At 43.7% G+C, this 15,686-nt stretch overlaps 1 protein-coding gene across 2 annotated transcripts in view; it reads right to left on the bottom strand.

Annotated features, from left to right (window-relative positions):
* SGK3 (serum/glucocorticoid regulated kinase family member 3) overlaps positions 1-13,619 on the bottom strand; it is a 60,293-nt gene extending 46,674 nt beyond the window's left edge. For both annotated transcript variants that reach the window (XM_068395967.1, XM_068395969.1), the window contains exon 1: positions 13,450-13,619. The gene's annotated coding sequence lies outside the window, so the exon portion shown is untranslated. The remainder of the gene's footprint in view (positions 1-13,449) is intronic.
* Between the last annotated feature and the right edge of the window lie 2,067 nt (positions 13,620-15,686).

The raw sequence follows: 15,686 nt of genomic DNA, 5'->3' as shown, positions 1-15,686 counted from the left end.
TCTCTAATTAGGTACAAGATAGGAAGGGCTGCAAATAAATTAACATCAAAATCACAGTAAGTCTTACTGGGCTGGAGATGTTAGTGCAAACGGAAGAAAAGGAGACAGAAGCCTAAAAAAAGCATTTTGTGATCAGGACAAACTGGCAAAGCCTTGCCTACTTAATTATTATATTAAACCCTCAACAGCATTTTATTTTGGGCACCTCCTTCATCAGCACAGACAAAAGTTACAGGCAATTAAACACATTCTGCAAACAGTAATAAATAGTAGGCAATGAAAAAAATAATCTTCCCATTTTTTTTACTGTATCATCCTTCTCATTTACCTGCACTGGGAAGATAATGTCTGTCTGCCATGTTACATCCTGCCTCTCCACTTCCCCCTTCTCTGTAACCTGGCCTCACCGGAGAAAACCCACAGGGTTTCAGCCCTCAAGAGGTGCAGCTCTGCTCACAATCCCTCTCTTCCTGCTCCCTCCCCACTCAAACGCCACTGTCACCCACTCTGCTCAGGATGCTTTTCACGCTGCAGCTGTGACTTGTCTTATCTCACCAGCTAGGAATAAAAGAGCAGAGTTCTTTGGAAAAGATACCATCTTTATTAACTTTGTGCAAGACATCCAGCATAATGTGGACTCGATGCAGCTTCAAGCACTGCCTAGTGGCTGCCAATGACCAAGATAACTACATAAATTTATACATACAGATATACGCTATTGCACACACCCCTCTTATCATGCTCAACAGACTAAATAATAATACTTTAAAGTTTCAAAATCTTTCTATTACTAGCTCTTATGACCTTGGTCAGGACAACCAGATCCCTTTCTTTTGCAAGAGCAGCAGCACACATCGCAGCTTTAACTCAAAGGAAACGCTGCATGGACTGGCTTCCCGTAGCGGGGTAGGAGCACTCTTCCTGCATTTTTCGCTCACCCTGGATTTGAAGAAAGCCAACGGTAAGCTCTTAGGATCACTGGTGTCACCAATGGTGAATGTGCAAAGGCTCAGTTCTCTCTCAGGAGGGGAGAGCAAAAACAGCACGGGGAGGCATTTAGAGTTATTTGCCGAGGTCACTCAAGTCACACAACTGTTCATTATAACGAAGTGGGTTTGTCAAAATTTTTGCATTTCATTGCTGGAACAAGCAGTGGAAATAAATCTTGGGCCTAAATCCATGGTTGGAAGAGCTTGGGTCTAGCATCTGCACAGTATCAACAACTTGTGGAATAAAATCTGGTTTCTACAGACCAGAAATGGAGACGTACAGTAAGTGTAAATCTGAAAGCACATCCTCTCTTTATTTTTTAAATTTATGTTTCCCACTGTGGCAGATCCACTGGCACTGGGCACAAGACAGACAACATGGAGCAGGCAGTTGGCAGAGCCTGAAGCATTGCAAGAACAAGCCACTTGCTCTAACAGGGCTAATCAGCTTGAACAATGACGAAGCCATTAAAAAAATCTAGCAATACCAGGGTTATTTGATATCTCAAATCTGCATATTAAACAGCTAGCAACTTGGAAATAAAACAGAAAAACCTGAAATGAGAATCTAACAACACGTGGTACCTTGATAGCCACATGGTATCAGGAGCAAAGGCCCCTGAATTCACATGAAGCTTTACTGTTGTTTTCCTGGTTTCACTGGGATAAAATCATAGAATGGATCTTCTGTTACATTTTGTTTTACTTCGTGGCCAGCCATGGCATGCAGGCTTCCGTGGTGATCAAGGCCAGTAGCAGTTTTGAGTTAGCCAGGTGCTAAAGCTATGAGGAGCGAAAGCCAGGGCAGCTGACCCAGGCTGGCCCACAGGTGTATTCTATACCATAACCATCTACATTTACTATAAATTGCTAAGTTTGCTAGGGATGGCCCTGGCTCTTTCCTCTGCTTGCTCTTTGCTTTCTCTGTGCTGTTCTCTCTCTCTTCTCAGTGGTTGCCATCCCTGGAGGGTCTCGCCACCGCTACATAGGCTGAATATAACTTTGTGGGTTTTGTATTAGTATTGATATTGGTTTTCTTATTTTATTAAATCTGTTTAAATTTCAGCCCATGAGTCTCCCTCCTTTTCTAAATTCCCTTTCTCAGCTGGGGAGAGGTCACTGGGTGATTGAACAACTGGTTATTGTTTAGCCTGGATGTGGGCTAAACAGAGACAGTTGCTTAAACTCACACTTGTTTTATTTCAAAGTTAGCCATTTTTTAATTAAAAAATGGAGAAAATACAGAAGGCAGCAGAGCCTTTAGATTTGTTTCTACACAAATGGAGAGCAACCAGTTCAGAAGACAAGTTGACTAAACCTCAGGAAATGGGAGGAGAGGAAGCTCATAAATGTAACGAAGACAAATGTGAACACAGGTAGAGAGGAGACCTCAGAAGAGATGCTACTAAGAGGAGAGACAAGAGAGCAGCAGCAGTTCCTCCAAGAAACAACAGGATAATCTGTGCTTGTGCCCTGTAAAAATAAACAGCAGAAGTTGTAGCACAAGATTTCTTTGTCAAAACAGACATAGAATGTGAAAACACAGTCAAATTGCTATCAATAAGTATAAAATCTGCATAAATACATAGGTATGAGAATCAGTATGGTTAAGATAGAATAATAATGCAAACAAAAAAAAAGTCTAGCAACCAAAAAAAATCATTATTATTAATATGTTTATAGCTTAAGAGCAAGAAAAACCTTGCTGCCCCAGTCAACACAGAAAAACTGACGAGAGATGACATCCAGAAGGGTATCACATTTAGGACATCAGCCTTCACCAAGAGGGTCAAATGCAAGCAGTGAATACCATAAATAATAGCAACGACAGGTAAGATTTCAGGGGGAACAGGAGAAAGAGAGAGAGAGTGTGAATAAAACTGTGTGCATGTGTGCACAACGGGAAAAAAACAAGTAAACAAAAAAAGCAACAAAAAAACAACAGGTGAGACTATTAGAGACCCAATGAGTCAGTTTAACTTCAAATTCCTGGGGAAAACAATCCAGAATGGGAAAAATTAATTAGCAGCACCTGGAAGATAATCTTAACTAGTAGCCAAAAGAGGTTTGTTACACCACTTTGCTGACTTCCTTTGACAGGCCTTCCAGACAGGTAGGAGAGAAACCACAGATGTCACATCTTTCCTTTAGCAAGGCTTTGAAACTGCCTGAAGATATTTTAACAATCAGACTACACATGCAAGGAAGAATAAATATTGGTTCAGGATGTGAGAAACAAAGGTTAAATATATCATCGTCAGGACAGAGTAGTGATCTGGAAGGTCGGAGTGAAATGTAGCAGTTTATGTACAAGATACTGCCCATCGGCAGGAAACATCAAATATAGAAATACAGGATGGGAAACAACAAGGCAGCAGACTACAACAGGTCACGAGACAAATATCATGCTGTTGTGAGAAAGACAATCATTGCTATGAGATATTAAAAAAAAAAAAAAAGTGTTGGAGTGCAAAGCCTGAGCGTAATCTGCTGAACTCAAAAAACATCCTCCTACTTCACTCTGTGTCTGAATACCTAGGAAAGATGTGGAGCCACCAGAGAGGGTCTAAGGAGAATGCAAAGTAGTCTAGAAAATGTGACTTATGGGGAGATGGGACTAACAACTAAGCTAGTTGTTAGTACGGGGTAAAAAAAAAACCACTTAAGGGATAGCTGTTACATTGGAAGACTACAACAAAGAGAAGGGAATTGTCTCTTCAGTCAGCTATGGACAGGACAAGTCCTAATGAGCTTAAAATGAGCACAGGAAAGGTTCCGGTTAAACACTGGAGGAGGAGAGACAAGAACATTAAAAAAAAATGGAACGGTAGCAAAGCACTGGAAGAGATTCCACCAGGAAAAAGGTTTAAAACCAGCTGAGGCAAACTCTTCTTCATAAAAGACAGATTGCACCTTTGGGGCAAAGACAGTTAAATGACCTCTTGAGACCGAGACCTTATGGCTGGGAGCAATGTTCTAGGAAAGAGATGGTGGCAAAGAAGAACTGAGGGAAAGGAAAAGTGTTATGCAAGCACAGAGAGGAGAAGCACTGCGGGAAGTCAAGTGACAGGCAAGAAACTGAGACAGATGAAAAATGAGGCTGCCATTTGCAAAGAGAGCCATTTCAGAGGCATGTTACACTTTCATGAGCAACTACTTGGGAGGTTGCACCTGAAGTCAAGTGAAAAGGCAGGGTCCAGGTGCTTGCATCTGCCCTTGCTGTAGTTTTTGTTCCAATGTTGAACTTAGCAAGTAACACAGTGCAAGAAAAGCACATCCACAGAGAGGAAAACAGTCGACGTTGAGGACACAGCACCCACACTACCCATGTTGGCATGGCAGGATTTGTATGTTTTGCTTCAAGCCAGCTCTAGCCTGGTCCTGCAGGCAGGACACCCATTTGTGGTCAGTAGGTGTAAAAAGCACTCCTGCAGAACACCTTCCAGTCTGACTTCATCTGAAAGGAACCCAGCTCACATTTCCCAAGATCACCAAAAGCAAAGTGACCCAAAATGTGGTGAGGGATGTATTTCAAATGCAGGCTCCTGAACTGAACTAAGTCGGTAACATAGACTCACCCTACGCCAAACCAGAGGAATCCAGTGACCCAACAGTGGCATCCATATGGCAGAGAGCAAAGCAGGACAGGTCAACTGTAGCAGACCAGAACAACACTGCTTGCCTCAACTGTTAGCTACATCTAAATGCTTTGCAGCAACAAGAATGACTGGAGTGACAGCGTTGTCTAGGCACCAGGCACTGACTGTTTCGAGACAGCATACTGACCATTTTAAGTGACATCTGATGTGACATATGGACGTCTTTGGTAGGTCTGTAAATAAACTGTAAGAAACCATCATTATGTTTTCATTTAACAATTGCATTTGCTTTAAAATAATTGCTAATAATCTGCCTTTTTCTTTGTTTTTTTTTCTTTAAATGAGGACCTATGTCTAGGAACTGACTCATATAAATTAAAACAGCAGAACCAAAACAAAAGGCCAAGCACTCAAGCCATCAATCTTTTCCAGCTGCCAAGTCATAAAGCAGTAACCAAGACAAAGAACGTTCCAGTTTCTCATTGCCAGTTCCTAATTTCTTATCAACATATTTTCATTTAATGATGCAACTTTCTTTTTCTAAAGAAGGGTCAAACTGTGCACGTCTGTGTGTGCATGTCTGTTTAGATTCTGAGCTGCAAGTCCATCCTCTGTTCCTTATGAAGCCATTGCTCTGTAGCTTCTGAAGTATTCAGCACCTTTGGATTCCTTGTCAAGGACTGTTTTGTTTCTTGCTCTGCGCACATCACGCATCCAACATGGTTCCCTGAATAATTAGCCAGGCTTTTCTAGGTGGTTGATGATAAAATTTCTTTCAGGTCACTTCAAGTGATGCTCCTATGTAAACCAGCAAACTGATTTTTGCACACACTGACAAATTTACAGTTTTATTTGTGAGTAAAACCCTGTAAGTGTTGTGAGATTCCTCTTTCCACCTCTATTTTAATTCTTTATAAACAAACACACATGAAACATGGGGAAAAAACCCAAACAACCTCAACTAATATCAACAAATACAATTAATATGTTTGCAAGGAAATTCTAGGTACCTTTTAATATATGAGAGAAGCTACAGAATTCTGTTTTTATTCACAGATAATTAAACAATGGGAAAAATGGCTGAGGGCATCAAACATAAGAATATCTTAACCAAGGATCCTAGCCAGCTCATGTTGCAGAGCTATGTTTGCAAGACAGGCATTATTTACACATTCTGGTGAAGTACTTCACAAGGTTTAACTTTTTAAGGCGTTTATGAATTTCTAATAGTCTCTTGTCAATTCACATGAAATGTGTTTAAATGCTCAGATGCCATAACCAAAACCAAGAATAAACTTGAGGGTCGTCTGAACTGGTGAGGTTAAGTCAAGCTCCTAGTTTACATTACATTGCCTTGGATGTGTAAATTAACATCCAAGCAGCAAAAACTTACTTTTAATTGGCTTGGACGGTAGAATGAACTCTGTCCTTTGCAGTCTGCCTTCTGATTTAATTGGGTAGAAAACTATTGTAAATATTTTCTTCTTTCTCACCCCCTTCTTCCCAAGGTTTTTTATGAACACCAAGGTATTGTTTAGCTGCTATGCACTGTACTCCCACACACCCCAAACCAAAAACAGAGAAAAAGTACGCATTCAGATTGCTACACTGTGTGGCAGTTTTTACAGGACTTTTTGATCACACATTGCAGAACATTCTGCATACCTCCAAAAAAAATTACTGGTATAACCTCATAGCATCTTTTTAGCTTTGCTTTTCATTATCTGTGTAGGAGAGAAAAGTAGCTTGGAAAACTTCAGGCAAAGTGAACCTAGAAAGATCTGCTCAGCAGTCTCCAAGCCTCTGGTCAACAGCTCTGTGCTGTTCAAAGCCAAGCACAAGTACATCCTGTTCCAGTCATTTAAATGTAGAATAATTCTAGGATTCATGGCAATGCCAGCTTAAACTTCGCTCTAAAGAAAACCCTTTGTTTTCAAATAAATCAGTGCCTGGTTTTAGATAATTCTATAAGAATCCTATTGATTCACCACATAACATGTTAGTTACATGAAAAAGAGCACCACAGAGGCAGCCGAAAAATTCTGAAGAAAAGCGAAGTTAAACCAATCTACCTGGCACATGCCTGTAGAGTTACATGTAACGTGCGTGGACACATACACAAGGTGTAAAACCTCATTGGAAACAGCACAGTTTGTTCTTGATACAAACACTTTGCACTAAGACAGCTGGAAATCTCAGAGTACACTGGCCACGCTGTCTTGCCAGAGCAATGTAATTGCTCAGATTTTCTGTCACTGCTGCAAGCATCACATGGTTTTTAAGGGACGCTACCAAGGGACAGTTTTGTGGTCCCCTGACAGAGAAACCCCGTATGTTTTCAATCAGGGCTCTAAACACAGAAGGATGGCAGAAAAGAGACCCAACAATTCCAAAGACAGCAGATACTCTTTTACCAAGGGATGATTTGGGAGGGATGCAGGTGAAATTTAGATGTTTTAATATTAAAATGCTGCTTAAGTATTTCCATGATGGTCTGAAAATCCAGAACCTCTTGTAAGGGCAATTGATCAAGTTAAATTACTTATTTACATGAAATTTATTGTGAGTACCAGGAGATTACATTAACACCATCAGATGTTCTACTTAAATTAAACACTTGAATGAAACAAGAAGGCCTAGTATTTTGGGAAAAAAAATCAGGAGGCAAATTGGATTCTAGGCTGTCAGCATCTACTGTAACTCTAGATAACCCCCTTCTGTTTCACTTCTTACCTCTCATAAAACATTGCTATATACTCTTTAATGCTACATGCTCTTTTTACTTGCCTTTTATGAAAGCATAGATTTTTTATTTTCTTTTTTTTTTTTCCCCTAAATATAATCAAGATGCACCATTACTACCGCAGCAAGGAAGCAGAAGTCTCCTAGTTCTTTGATGCACTTGTCTTCAGGCGTTTGACAGTCTGGGTGCTTTTGATAGGTAGCTTTTATTTCTGAACTGTTCTAAATTTTCTCCCTTTTGTAGTTTTTGGTAGCATTCCAAACTCGTAGACTTAATCCATCCTGCTTTTGCAAGGTATGGTTAAATCCCATCCAAAGGGAGTACAAAAGTTATTTTCTTCTTTAATTACCTCCTATGCCTATTCCATGCTCTTCCCAACATTAAAGCAAAACATATCATAAAGTAGAAATTCCGCAGCGCTTAAGTAAAAGCATTCATTTTTTGAACGCTCAGTCCTTCCTTACTAAACTTAGTACGAAACACATTTTAGGGCTTGATAGTGATCCCAGATGCCAGAAAAAAAGTGACACCAAGATGCCAAAAAAAAAAAGTCTAAACCTAAACTATCATAATCTAAATACACGGTTGCTCTGTCAGAGTCCTGTAGGCTGAGTACATTCACGTTTAAATACATATGTCCGACATTCCTGCACTTAAACAGGAACTGCACAGGGCAAAGAAGAGGTCAGAAGACACACGGTCAAGGGCTGCAGCACATGCCCTAGGAGGTGAGTTGAAGGTGACTGGACTCACTTAGCCTTGAGAAGAGGAAGCTTCACAGGGACCCACCAGCAGCCTTCCAATGCCTTTGAGAAGGTTATGGAGAAGACAGAGACAGACTCTTTGCATGCGGTGCACTGCATGAGAAGGGAAATCATTATGAGGATAACTGACCACTAGGATGGGTTGCCCAGAGGGGCTGTGGGACCTCTGTCTTTGGAGGTTTTCAAAACCCAGCTAGACAAAGCCCTGCGCAACCCTGCTTGAATTCAGGGTTAACCTTGTTTCGTGCAGGAGGTTGCACTCAACACCTCCCACGGTTCCTTCTAACCTCAATAACTGCATGATTTAAGATCACAGAATCACAGATGTTTAGCCCTAAGCAGCACTGACCCCTTCAGCTTTATCTTCCTAGCTGAATCCAGAAATGTCACTGTAATGCAATGTCACATGCAATATCACAGGACAATAATCCTCAGACGTCCCCCAAACACAATTTCTCATTAAAATATCAATTTGTGCAAAGATTAATGGTGCAAAGCCCTGAAACAGCCATCAAGATAGTTTCTGAAAAATAAGAACTGTGTTTCTAACCGGTGCCTTATTTTAACAGCAAACAGAACAGTTATGAGACCTCAAAAATTGACACACAGTTTGCATATATTTAGATATCAGGTTTTGTATCCTCTATTAATTAGATTAATATAAATACTTGGGAGTTACTTCAATTCCACAGTTGTTCAATAAACACTCAAATAGGAAGTATAACTCCATGGGACACTGCAAATCTCTTTTGATGCACCTGCTACATTAGCATTAAGTTCAGAACCAGAGGCAAAGCTGTCCTTGGTCTGATGTCTGTTCCAAAACATTTTGCAATTCACAATACAAAGAAAAAAGTTTTAAACAGTTCTGTTTTGCCAGTCATTTCACAACAGTGAACAAGAGATGGAGAAGTACTGTTGAAGGAAAACTGACTGCAAGAACTAGAAGAGACGGCAGCAGCAAAGCAGCATGCTGGTGCCTCGGAAGCAGCTGGAAACGTGCCAGTCTTGCTTCTCAGCAGAGGCAAAGGATCAGAAGTTGGTACCCCTCTGGTTTACTCCAAGAAAAACGTAATGGTCTGTGAAGTTATGCAACTTCTGCAGTGGCAGTATTTTGCAATAGTATTTGGCAAGGCACTTAGCACTAGCAGCTTGCCAGTCGCCCTCAGAGTTTCAAACGACTGCCAAAAAAAAAGATGTGGTATCTCTTTGAATAAAGGAGCTTTCAAATAAATTTAGACACCAATCTTGCTTATCCACCCTCCCGCCCCCCCAAGCCAGGTGCTTTCCTGCCCTAGAACAAAGAAACACTAGTGGCAAAGCAAAGCTTTTCAAATATGAGGGAATGAGGAATTTCCCTCTTCTTGTCAGATGATGCTTGCAGGGTGTCTGAAAGAACCAAGTGAAAAGATCATGTGAAGATACAACCTTAGTTTCTTCCTTTGTTAAAGGCTAGGGAAGACACCCTCAAGACCGAGCTGGTGAGGGAATGGAGGTACAGGTTCAGGTCACAGACACCCCAACCAAGAACTGAATACCTGCGTAACACAAAACTGCCAGGCTGGCACCCACCACCACACAAATATACCTCACAAGGCGGGTGGCCCAGGATGGAGATTTCTGCACTGGAAGTGGGGGTTTCTGGTAGGAAATACTGGATGCTCTCCCCAGTTCAACTTCAGGCCTTAAACTCCTCAGCCAGGACTACAAACAGCTGTCACCATCCACATCCAGAGCTCAGAGCCCATTCTTCTCCTGGGCCCCAGTTTCTCCTAGAGCAACTAGCCAAGTGTTGCTCCTCTCTTGAAACTATGGAGGACGTAATGGAAATTCCCACCTCTGATAACAGTCTCATCATCAGTAACCAAGCACTAGATCTCAGCTCTCCTCCCAAAGGAACACACAAACTGCTGCAACAGAGTCAGGTTCCTGCTGGTGCTCCCTCATGTCAGCCTCGGGCAACCTGCTGCACCTTCCCACGAGATGGCCCAGGTTAAACATGAGGAGAGAAGTGTGCCCTCCCACTCACCTCAGCCTGTGCAACAGTTGTGGAGGTGGGGGAAGATGTGGGCTTGAACCCTTGGGCGCAGGGACCAGGAGCCCACATTTCACTACTAGAACACAGTCGACTTTTAGACAAGTCCCACCACCACCAGCTCTCAGGAAAAGGTGAACACTGGCTCCTCTTCTGGCCACGTTTCAAAAGAAAGCTCATACAACTGCATTTTGAGACACAACCATCCTATCGCATGCATGTTTACAGTGTGCTTGCCAGGCGTCCTAGTTTCTTGATCTCCTAAGGGCTTTGAATGCTCAACTACAGCAGCTCTACATAAGGCGCTTAAGAACTTTCTGCTTAAGAGGGCTATCCAATACATTTAAGACACTTTCAGACTCAGGCAGATACTGTGCTAGGTGGTTTGGAAGACTCGGGGGGGGGTAAATTCTGTTGAGAATTAGGAATGCAAGCAGAACCCAATTAACACATTTAAAATGTTCTCACAGTATGCTGAAGCCCTTCATTTCTACTTTGGAAAGCTTAAGTGTTTGCTTTGCAGGTTATTTAGCATATGGATATTACTTAAACTAGAACGAATGAATCCTTCAATATAAACACTCGAAGTGCTAACTTCAAATAAAAACAACATATTGCTTTACTACAGCTCAGTCTATATAAATACATAGATTGCTTATGCTAGTTTCTAGTTCCTCGGTCTACAGAAAAAAATAATTCATAGCAGTATAAATCTTCTATGACTTATGAGCATCCAAAAATGAAGTGACAAAAACAACCAATACTGACTTTCCTTTTGGGAAGTGCTCACTCCTTAAAAATAACATTTTTCTAAATTATAAATTAGACAGCCAGAAATAAATATTCATTTACAACTACAAATATGTGTCATCTGATCTCAATTTACATGCAGAAATGCTGGGCATTTTTGTATAAAATGCCTTGTAGCTGTGGGACAAAAATGCCCTAGTACTTGCATGCAAATTATAGAACCGAAACCATCTGGAAAATGATCTGGAGTATAGGCAGGATAACCCAGGAGAGAGCTGATGTGTGGATTTGGCAGAACGATCACAGCTTATTAGAAGCTTATCCTGTATGGATGGGATGGAAAATAAGATTTGACATACCCTCTTACACAGTGATGATTAACATGAACCTGCAATTAGCATGCATGGCATTAAAAAATGACAGATGATTTCCATCATAAATCCTAGATCCCAGGGGAGGCAAGAGTCGCTTTGCATCTATTTTTATTTGCTAATACCCATGACATTTTACTTAATATACTTCATTTTTGGCTCTCAGCATACCCTATTGAAATATCTTGTTGCTGGGTCAAGTCAGCTTTGGAGGCTTGCAGCTACCCCAGCTAGCTAGGCTGAAACAATTCTGCATATTAAAAACCAGCAATCACTATTTTAAACACCTGCCATTACAGTCAAATTATCCACCTACTTGTGGATTGACTTTAAACAAGTAAAAAAATGAACAGACTAGTAATTTTAAAGTGCCTACATCTTAAAACTTGAACTGCTAGCTCCCTGCAACATATTATTGTACAAGCAGAGTGGGCTAGTAACCGCCCAACTAACGATGTCCCCCGTAGGTCCTTCGAACCTCTATCCAATTAGACTCGAACATCCAGCTTTGTCAGACTTCTTAGAAAGCTACCTGTCCTTAGGGAATGAAAATGCAGACAGCAATAATAAAAAGCAACAACTCCTATCAGCTGTTGTTTATCAGAATGAAAATCCCCCCAGAACAACATAACCAATGAATGACAAGTCTTACAGTACTCTGGATGCAGCCCATGTATACACCAGGCCACATGACTCTCCTTCCTCTCAGGAAATGTTTAATCCTCTTTTAAGGTAACAATAGATACTGAATTTATTAAATTAGCATGAAAGAAATTAAATGTGAGGGCTGTCAGCACCTATTTTGAGTGTCCAATATAAATTTCAATGCTCTTTCAATGCTCGGAGCACTTAACAAAGAGGCTGTAGCATTTACTAGAGAGAAATACAGAGACTGCAAACCGGTTTTTGCTGCCAACTAGTGCATATTCCTGATCTTCATACAATTCCCAAAATTAAGGGAAAGAGTCTGGCAGAATTCAGACAAAAAAAACCCAGCTCTGTATGAGCACAGAAGTCTCAGCAAGGGGAAGCCAAGGAGCACTGACCAATACTTATGAAAGAACTGAGCCAAAGACGTCCTGCAACTACAGTCACGCAGGTGAATGTTGTGGGACACTCTTTCAGGCCCCACTAGTTCTGCCCCTAATGCAAATCCTCCAAGTCTGTGTCAGAATTTTACCTTCCCTGTAAAAGATTCTGTGCAGAAAGTACCGATACTTTGCAACTCCTTCTACAGGGGAGGAGAAAACATTATTTTAATTTTCTCCCTGCCTCCAACCTTCTCTCATATTGAAGGTGTTTAAAAGGGTAACGAGGCAATTCCAGCCCTTGCCTCTCTGGCACAGAGACCACTAGAAAGAGAGACCGGAGACTTAAACTGTGGTAACTGCCGTTCCTCTGCGAGGCACAAAGCAAAGTGAACCAGGGTCTCCCCATCCTATGTGGGCACAGAGAAAGGGCTCTCTGGAACGGCTCTAAAACCAAGCCATCCCTTACCTCTTAAATGTCTGCTTCCAGCTTAGCATCACTGTCTATGTGGAATTAAGTAGTGGAAGTGAAATGGGAGTTTGGTGGTGTCTGTTGTTGCAACCCAGAAATCAAACCCTCCCAAACCCAGCCAGCCATGCTAAATAAAGCATAATATGTAAAACTACACAGACACATAAAAACATGAGGGCAAGAGTACCAGCAGGAGCAAGTAACGCTGCTGGAGCAGGGTGGGAATAGAAAAAAAAAAAGACGAAAGGAGAATGTGAAATGCAGAATGACTTTGCAACTTCTTAGCAAATACAGTACCTAAAACTGTATCAGCTGAAAAAAAAAAAAAGCAGAAGTTTCTCCACGTTTGTTTGTTTATTCATCTGCCAGCACTTTGCCCCCAGCCCGTAGCTGGGTCCCTGCGGCTGGAGCCGCGCGCCCACGCGGATCAGCGTGTTCCTGCGCGAACAGTTTCAGTTCCTCCCCCCGCAGGAGGTCGGGGGGGCCCGCACGGAACACGCTGCCCAGAAACGACGGGGGATACGGGAGAAGCGCGCGTGCATGCTCGGGCTGCAACAAAAAGGAGGAGACCGGCCCCGTGCCCCGGCCCGCGCGGCCGCTGAACCTCCGTGGCTCCGGCCGGCCCCTCTTTAAAACGCACGACTGCCTGCCGTCTGCAAGCGGCCACCGGCACCTGGACCGCCGGACCCTGCGCGTACCTGCCTCCCTCCCGCCGGCCGGGGCGGGCCGGGGGGTGTCCGTCCGTCCGCTCGAGCGGCCTCTTTCTCCTCGCCAGCGGGGTGCGCGCTGCCGTCCCTGCCCTCCGGGCCGCGTCAGCCGCGCTCCTCCTGCCGCAGCCCCGGACTGTCGGCCTCCCTCCGCCCGCTGGGTCCCCCCGCCCGCCGCGCCGCGGGGACGAGGCGGCCACGCGCCGCCACCGCCGTTCCCCCCCCCGCCGGCGCAGGCGGGGCCGCTGTCGCTGTCGGTGTCGCAGCCGCCCGCGCCGACCAGCGCCCCCCCGGGCGGCGGCCAGCAGCGCCCGCCGCAGGGTCGGGCGAGGACTCGAGGCCGGCGCCGGCCCCGGCCCGCTCCGCCCTGGCTCTTGGCGGCCTGCCCCCGGCCCCAGCCCGCTCCGCCCCGGCCCCGGCCCGCTCCGCCCCGGCCCCCGGCGGCCCGGCCCCGGCCCCCTCCCGCGGAGGGCCCCGAGGCTGCAGCTGCCCAAGGGATAGGCACGGGCAGAGCGTGCGGCTGCAGGCAAGCACTGGGATATGGGATTCAAGGCCGGATTACCGGGCTCCTCCGGCCTCCAGTTAAACCAGCAAATAATCCAGGGCGATGCGGTCTTCCCTGCGTCCCGCGCAAAGCGGGCAGCACACGCCAGGCCCCGGGAGCAGGTTCCGAGGGGGTGAGGGTGCTCTGAAGCAACGCCTGCGGGGCTAGCCCTTGGCAGGGACTATTCCTCATCAGCTCGATACACGTAGCCTACATAACACTGGGTCGCTCCGTCAACTGCAAAGCTGTCACGCCCTGGCACAGAAAGCAAAGATGGACTTCTGACGCCAGTGGTTCATTCATCTGGTCAGCAAAAATTAATTCATCGGGCTGGATGGAGGAAAGAGACATTGAAGACATTAGCTAGGGTGCAGAAACATCCTCCCCCTTCTGTCTTCTAGGTATTATTTTGCCTTTTTCTTCAACAGTCACTTTCAGTGCTCATTTCTTACAGCAGGATGTGGTAAAAATAGAGTTATCAGTTTGTCGCAAGCAATATTTGTTGGCTCTTTTCTGGCTGCTTCTTCCGTGCTTCCTGACATGCTTTCTTCTCCACATATTACCACAGGATGCAGCACAGAAAAACCCGCCCCACCCTTAATTTGCGCAACCCTTCCTCAAAACATTTCTGTGTATCAGATTCATGGTTCTGAGTATGGCCGGCTGAGGGTCCCATGTGCCACACCTAAGAAGATGGTACCAGCCTGGAGCCTTCACAAGACAAGGAGAATGTCAGCCAGGCCTCAGAGATGGGACGTGAGATGAGAGAGATTGTTCAAACACACATAGGTGAAATTTTTGAGTGGCAAAAAGAGGAAGGCAAGAGCCTATTGAGGAAGGCAACAGGTCTTGCATCCTCAAATTCAGGGAAGAAAACAGAGACTGTAGTATGGGCAAAAGTGAATCCTAGATAAAGAGTTCAGTCTGATGGTCTGGTATAGTTAATCTGATGTTTTAGCATGTCTTAAAAGAATGATCGCATCATAGAATCATAGAACAGTTTTGCTTGGAAAGGACCTTTAAGATCATCGAGTCCAACTGTTAACCTAACACTACCAAGTCCACCACTAAACCATATCCCTCAGCACCACGTCACAATAGTTTGGATAGTTCCTTCCTTACCTGCTTCTAACTGAGCAAAAGAGGGAGATGAAAAGGTACAGCTAAAAGCCACGTCTTTTAGGAAAGATAGGAATAAGCAGTTCTTGCCAAGATGGTATGATTTCATGCAAGCTTCCTCTTTTGCTCTCTTCTTTTAAGGATTTTGCTAGCACATTTTTAGTGGGAATGCTGTTTTAGCCCATCATTATGCCCAGTCATTTGACTGCACCTATAATTCACTTTTGCTCTTGGTCTTTTCTTTAGCCTACCACCACTTGCTGGAATTGTACACTTGAGCTGCTACATCAGTTGGCTGTTGTGTCAAACATTTCTCTTTCTGACTGCCAGCTTCTTTAAAACTGTGCTGATGGTCCAAAATACGAACTTGGAAAATTGCCAGATTATTTAGATCATTTATCATAGAAAGCGGAAGTACATCATTGTAACCTTCTGTTTCTTGTAAGTCTTGCATACATTTAACATTGCATCCATGTGGCTGTCCTTGATCCATCTTCTGCATGTAATTGTTTAGAATACAGTCATATAGAAAACCATTTTCTGGACAACTTCCAAAAGGCAAATC

The sequence above is a fragment of the Nyctibius grandis genome, chromosome 3 (genome assembly GCF_013368605.1).
Source record: "Nyctibius grandis isolate bNycGra1 chromosome 3, bNycGra1.pri, whole genome shotgun sequence".
Classification (NCBI taxonomy): domain Eukaryota; kingdom Metazoa; phylum Chordata; class Aves; order Nyctibiiformes; family Nyctibiidae; genus Nyctibius; species Nyctibius grandis.
The sequence above is the reverse complement of the archived record's forward strand: the minus strand, read 5'-3'. Positions and strand labels throughout refer to the sequence as shown.